Source organism: Pteropus alecto, unplaced genomic scaffold (genome assembly GCF_000325575.1).
Source record: "Pteropus alecto unplaced genomic scaffold, ASM32557v1 scaffold42, whole genome shotgun sequence".
Classification (NCBI taxonomy): Eukaryota; Metazoa; Chordata; class Mammalia; order Chiroptera; family Pteropodidae; genus Pteropus; species Pteropus alecto.
The window spans coordinates 1,413,416-1,420,033 of record NW_006434825.1 but is presented as its reverse complement, the minus strand read 5'-3'; positions in this window follow the sequence as shown (position 1 = coordinate 1,420,033).

Below are 6,618 nucleotides of genomic sequence, written 5' to 3'. Positions count from 1 at the left end.
CTCCAGGCTCAGTCCCGTGAGATTGTGCGTGTGCTTTTTTCAGAGGCCAGGCCAAGCCAGACCTCACTGACAATGCACAGTGTCCAGCCACAAAGTCTTACATCAAACAAATTAAAGGCCTCTCAGCTCTGCAGCCCCAGTCATGCCTGGCAGCCAGGGATGGAGGGATGATGCTGGGGCCACAAAGGCTGACAGCACTGAATATTGCAGCAGATTAGACAGGGGCAGCCCTGAGCTGTCAGGGAGTTCTAGGCTGGCCCCTGAGTTAGAGAGGACTCACGTGACCTTCCTCTCACACAGGATACCCGCTGCAATGGCAGCTGAGGTTGTGAACCTGGCCTCTGGCCAGCCCTCCCCCGACTTCACCATGCTACAATATGAAAAACCGTAAGGTGATGGGGTGAGGAACTGCCTCTCCCGTGACTCATTACCAGGACCTAGAGTCAGCAAGAGGGTAAGGGAGGAGGGGGAACGCAACAGCCTCTCAGAGCAGCGTTTTCCAACCTTGCTTTGGCTATAACCAGCCACAAGAAATAGGTTTTACATCTATAGATATGCATACAAAATGGAAACAAATCTGCAGAAGCAATCCTTACCTTTGCTACATGGAATACCAAGTGCTGCATTTTCTTCTATCCTATTTTTACTTTTCTCTCTTTTTTTTTTTTGGTGGGGGGCAGCAAATGATGGTTGTGACCAAAAAAAAAACAAAACAAAAACAAAAAAAACGATGTCAAGAATCCATGAAGAGGAAACTGCAGTTAGAATTTTGGTGACTTAAGTACATAGGCTTTGCAAGACAATTGAACTAGGTTTAAACTTGCTGGCATGTGAATCCACCCAAGTGACTTAGCCTCTGGCATCCAGCTACTTTTCCTACCTATCTCTACACCCCAGGTCCTGACCTCGCTTCTAGACCGGGTATGGCCTCCTGACTGGTTGTCCTAAAGTGTATCAAAGAAACCCCTTCTTGCACATTCCACATATAGCCTGTGGCATGTCTGTAAGTGTGGGCAGGCCGGTCCTTGCTCAATTCTCGCCTTTTGATCTCTGGATAAAGACAAAGCTCCTACCTCGGCTGACAAGCCAACAAAGCCCAAGTGGTTTTGCTCCAGCCCACCTGTTCCGGCCCCACCTCTCCCATCCCGTCCCTCCGCACCTCTCCCTCCAGCCTATTCTCCAGCCATACCCAGTCCTCCTGAGTGCCTTGGCAGTGTCCTCACCATGCTCCCTCTTGCCACAGGGCTGTTGCGTGTGCTCTTTACTCACCTCTTTACCGGGTTTGCTCCTATACATCTGTCCTTCACATCTCAACTCAAAGTCACCTCCTCTGAGAAGCCTTCCCTGACTTCCCAAGCCAAGTCAAAGCTCCCATATATCCCCTCTGGTGCCCACTCCCCACCCCATAGCACCTGCCAAGATTGCAGTTTAACATTATTTAGAATTATTGGACTAACCCACTGGCCTCCTAGACCAGGGCTTCTCAGTCCCACTGGGCATTAGAATCAATTAGACAGTTGAAAAAGTGCATAAGCCTGATTCCCCTACTCAGACCTGGGTCTGGGACATATCTTCCAGCTATGAAACCTTGGACAGGTGGCTCCCCCTTCTCAGCCTCAGTTTTCCTAATTGTGAAATAACACATTCTGCGCAGGCTGTCGGCGGGGCTGAAATGGATGACGTGTCTGAAGCCCTTAGGACTCTGCCTCGCCTGGAGCGAGAACGCAGTCAGGGTTAGGAGTCATCTCTGTTCCCGCGCACAGATGTCGAAACTCCGTCTCAGAGAACATGGGGCAGCATGGTCAGCGCCGCGTTTTAGGAGCATCGTTCTTTCACTGACTTTTTCTCCTCTTCTCTATCTTTAAGTCCATCACCTTCTGCTCCTCCTGCCACTTTTCCTAGGTGGTCTCATCTCATCCCATGGTTAAAATTCTATCTATTGGCTGATGAAACCCACATTTATATCACCATCCCTGGCCTCTGCTCTAACTCTAGGCTCATCCATCCAACTCCCTACTTGATATTTCTGCTTGACTGTCTAGTGGGCATCTCAAAATAAATATGGCTAAGAAAACCTCTTGATTGGCACCCCCAACCCCAAGCCTGCTCTCTTTCCATCTCGGTAAAGGTCCTCCTTAAATCCTCGCTTTCCCTCACAGTCCACAGAACATTCATCAGCAAGTCCTATTGATTCTAGCTCTAAAATAAATCCCCAAGCCACTCACTTCTCTTCATCCCCACTGGCATCATCCAAGTGGCTAACATGGCGCACTTCTGTGGTCAGCAAAATAAAGGCCCCCAAAGGTGTCCACATCCTAATCCCCAGAACCTGTGGATATGTTACCTGACATAGCAAAAGGTACTTAGCAGATGTGATTAAGTTAAGGATCTTGGGATGGGGATATTATCCTGGGTTATTTGGGTGGTTCCAATGTCATCAAGGAAGACCTTATAAGAAGAAGGCAGGAGGGTCAGAGTCAGAGAAGGAGGTGAGACCATGGAAGCAGAAGTCAGAGAGAGAGATTTGAAGATGCTGTCTTTCAAGATGCAGAATGGGCCACAAGCCAACAAATGCACGTGGCTTCAAGAAGCCAGGAAAGAAAGGCAAGGACCTATTCTCCCCTAAAACCTCCAGAGGAACTGGCCCTGCCCTCAGCTTGATTTTAGCCCAGTGAGACTCATTTTAGGTTTCTGACCTCCAGACTCTAGGATAATAAATTCGTATTGATTTAAGCCACGAAGTTTGTGGTAAGTTGTTACAGCAGCAAGAGGAACCTAATCTGCCTCCTCGCCGTCCTCACCTAACCGGTCTGCCTAGGTCCCCTCTGCTCCCTTCTATCTACTCTGCACAGCAGACAACATGGGCTTTTAAAAGGCTTCTATCAGACCACATCGTTTGTACATAATACCCTCTAATGGCTCCCATTATACTTAGAATAGAATTTACCTCTTTATTATGGCCCCTGCCAGTCTCTCTGACCACCTCCTCCTTTCCGGGACCCCCGGGACCCCCAGGACCCCCTTCTTTTCTGGGCTCTGGTCACTCTAGATGCCTTTCTGTTCCTTGAGTAATTCGTGCTTGTTGCCACCACAAAGCATTTGCTCTGCTGTTTCTCTTCCAAGAATACTTCGGCCATTTGTCATTAGAGCTTGGCCTGAGGGCTTCTCCGATGACACCTCACGTTAAACATGCCCTTCTCACCTTAGCAAATCTGCCATAGTCCCCCACTTTATTTTCTTCCCAATATTTATCAGTAACTGAAGTGCTCTTGTTCATTTATTTTTTTGTTTACCATTATGTGGTTGTGGGGGAGGGGTTGGTTTTTGTTTCCCTTCTACAGCCCCCAAATTGTCAGCTCAGTGGGAGCTGTCTAATTGCTTGTCTAATTGTTTCTCACTAGTCCTGCACTATAATGATGACTGGGGTATAACAGTACTCAATATTTGTTTGTTTTAGTGTGTGAATGAATGAACAGTGCAGTGGTTGGCACGGAGTCAGTGCTCGACAAAGGCCGTTTATTTAATATTATCCTTACTTACCATGATGACCTCTATGACAAAGCTTAACAGCGGACCCTGTACACATGAGTAGCATCCTCATTAACTTCATTAGTTCCCCTTTAGGGGGACAGCCAGCTAGGATGGCTTTGGGTCTCAGCAATCCCCAAGAGTCAATTTGGGAGCCACAGGTGTCTGCGGTAGGGTGCAGGAAATCTGGGCTGGCAGAGACCTAGTCTGGCGGCTAGATGTGCGGGCAGAAACTTCCTTGGGGAAGGCAAACAAGTGCTAACTCAGAGACACAACAAATACCTGCGGTCAGTGCATGGACACACACACACACACACACACTTCCGCCCTATGGACACACACACACACACACACTTCCACCCCATGGACACACACACACACACATGCACGCACACTTCCGCCCCATGGACACACACATACACTTCCGCCCCATGGATACACACATACACACATACACACACACTTCCGCCCCATGGACACACACACACACACACACACACACTTCCGCCCACCAGGGCCCTGCCAGGCAGATCTAGCAAATGAGGAACCTCTAGAGGGTGGATTTGCAGGCGCCTCCTGGGGCACCATCTGCAGCGACCCTCCCATCATTAATACCCCATGCAGCTGAGCACATGCTTTTTATTGGGATGAGTATAAATAAACAGCAACAGGAGCCTTGAAAGAAATGACCCCCAGAGGAAACCCGATCCTCAGGCAATTAGAGCACTTCTGTTCAGATAATTGCCTGCTTAAACGGTGAGCTGGGTGCCAATCCTAAAAGGGCACCAACGCTGGCCACCCCAGGCTGATCGCAGCCCCCAACCCTGCCATGCACTGCAAGATGGCGCTCCAGCAGGCATCTCTGCCTTGGTCTGCTGCATGCTGAAGGGACACAGACAGTGCCCAGGCATAAACAGCACCTATGCCATTTCCAATGAAATGGGGGTGAGTGTGGCTGGAGCAGGGATTCTCACCTGGAGCACGTGGAGGGGAAATTTTACCCGCTGGGGACAATTAGCAAAGTGTGGGGATATTTTTTATTGTTCCAACTGGCATTTACCGGGTAGAGGCCAAGGATGCTGCTAAACAGCCTGCAATGCCCAGGACAGCGGCCACCATAGAGAATTCTCAGCTCGGATGTCAACAAGGCTGAGGCTGAGAAGCTCTGGTCTAGGGCAAGGAGACAGCTGCGGGGATCCAAACACCTATTATGGGCCACTTTGTAAAATGTAGAGCTCAATCACTGAATCCTCAAAACATCATTACGAGGTTTAATTACCATCCTCTTTTTATAGGTAGGGAAACCAAAACTTAAATTGGTGTTTAAAAGTTTTTAAGGAACTTGCCCAAGATTTCTCTGCTAGTCAACACAGAGCCAGATTTCAAAGCTGAACTGATGCCACAAAGCCTCCAAGTTGAACCATCGCTCACGGTTAGAAAGTCCCAGTTTTGTGCCAGTTACTCTCACATAATCATCCTCTGGCCCCACAGGAAGTGTGGGATGGTGAGAGAAGCAGGGCCTTTGGCTTCCTACAGACCTGAATTCAATTCCCTCCTGCCACGCAACCTTGGGCATGTTAGTGAAACTCTATGGGCCTCGGTTTCCTTTTCAGTAAAATGGGTTGATAATGTGACCCACCAGTCGACAATATTGTATGTAAACACCTTCAAACAGTGCCTTGCACATCAAGGACCTCCACAAACAGGAACTATTTCCGTGATTGCTACTGTTGAAGTTCAGAGCCACAGAGGTGCTGATTTTTACTAGGGAAGTGGGATGACGTGGGGCCAGTAGGGACACCCGAGGGTGGACTATGAAAAGAGAAGGGGGCAGAGGGGATGGAGAGACTCTTAGTTTCTGGGCCTTTTGCTAACATTGTGCTTGTAGAGCTCCCTTCCACAGAAGTTTCAAGTTTAAGATCTTCTAGCCCTCGACTTCTCTAGGCACAGGGTTGAGGAAGCCTCTTGGAGGATCTCAGTTCATAGAGAATCACCCCATTCATGGTTCCAATCAGTCATAGGTCATTCCACCAATCCACAGACACATGTTGAGATCCTACCATGTGTGAGGTCCAAACTGGGTGTGGGCACCATCCCTACACTGGGAAGCTCCAGGGATAATGGGACCCACTAAAGAATAACAATAATTGTGATCTAATGATGGGTAGTGATGATGACAGTGGTGATGGTGACGGTGATGATGGTGATGATGATGATGCTGTTGATAACAAAGGCCATAGAGATGAGGTAAGAATATGGACTTGGAGTCACTCTCTGGGTTCAAATTCACATTCCACCATTTATTAGCTATGAGATTATGGGCAAGTTTTGGTCTCTTTAATCCTCAGATCTCTCTTTGAAAAATAAAGTTAATAAAAGCATGTCTCCTTGAAGTGGCCGAGAGCACTAAATAAAATATGCAATGTGTGTAGCATAGCCTGACACTTAGGAAGGACCGAATAAATGTTAGCTCTTATTATTATTCACTACCATTTATTCGGGGCACACTATTTCCCAGTTAATGTCCCACACAATCTCAGTTAGCCTCCACACTGACTGCTCTCATTCCCCTTTGACAGGTAAGAAGACTGAGGCTCAGGATTTGCCCCAGTTCTTAGAGCAATGGCAGAGCTGCGATTTGAGCTCCAGTCTACATAACTTCAAAACATTTTTAATTGCTTAATTGTCCACAATGCTACAAATTAGAGATGATAGGGGCTCTCAACGTGGCATTGTGGAAAGAGAAATTTCGGTACTTACCATGCACCAGCTGTGCAACTTAGACAAATCACTTTATTTCTCAGATCCTCAGGTACTTCACCAATGAAACAGGACAATTTCAGTCCTCAGGGCATTGTATAGATTATATGGAATCACGTGGGTGAGTAAATAAGACAGCCCATGTAAGAAGTGTCACATGGAACAGACACCCACGGAACACTCGACATAAGCTCACATTATCAACTAGCATGAAATCGTTTAGCACAAGCCTGGCACACAATAGTACTCTACAAACGCCGCCCCACCATGACCTTTTCTCCATGCCCCCACCCTCTTTAATGACACACAGCACTAACTTCCACAGACCCC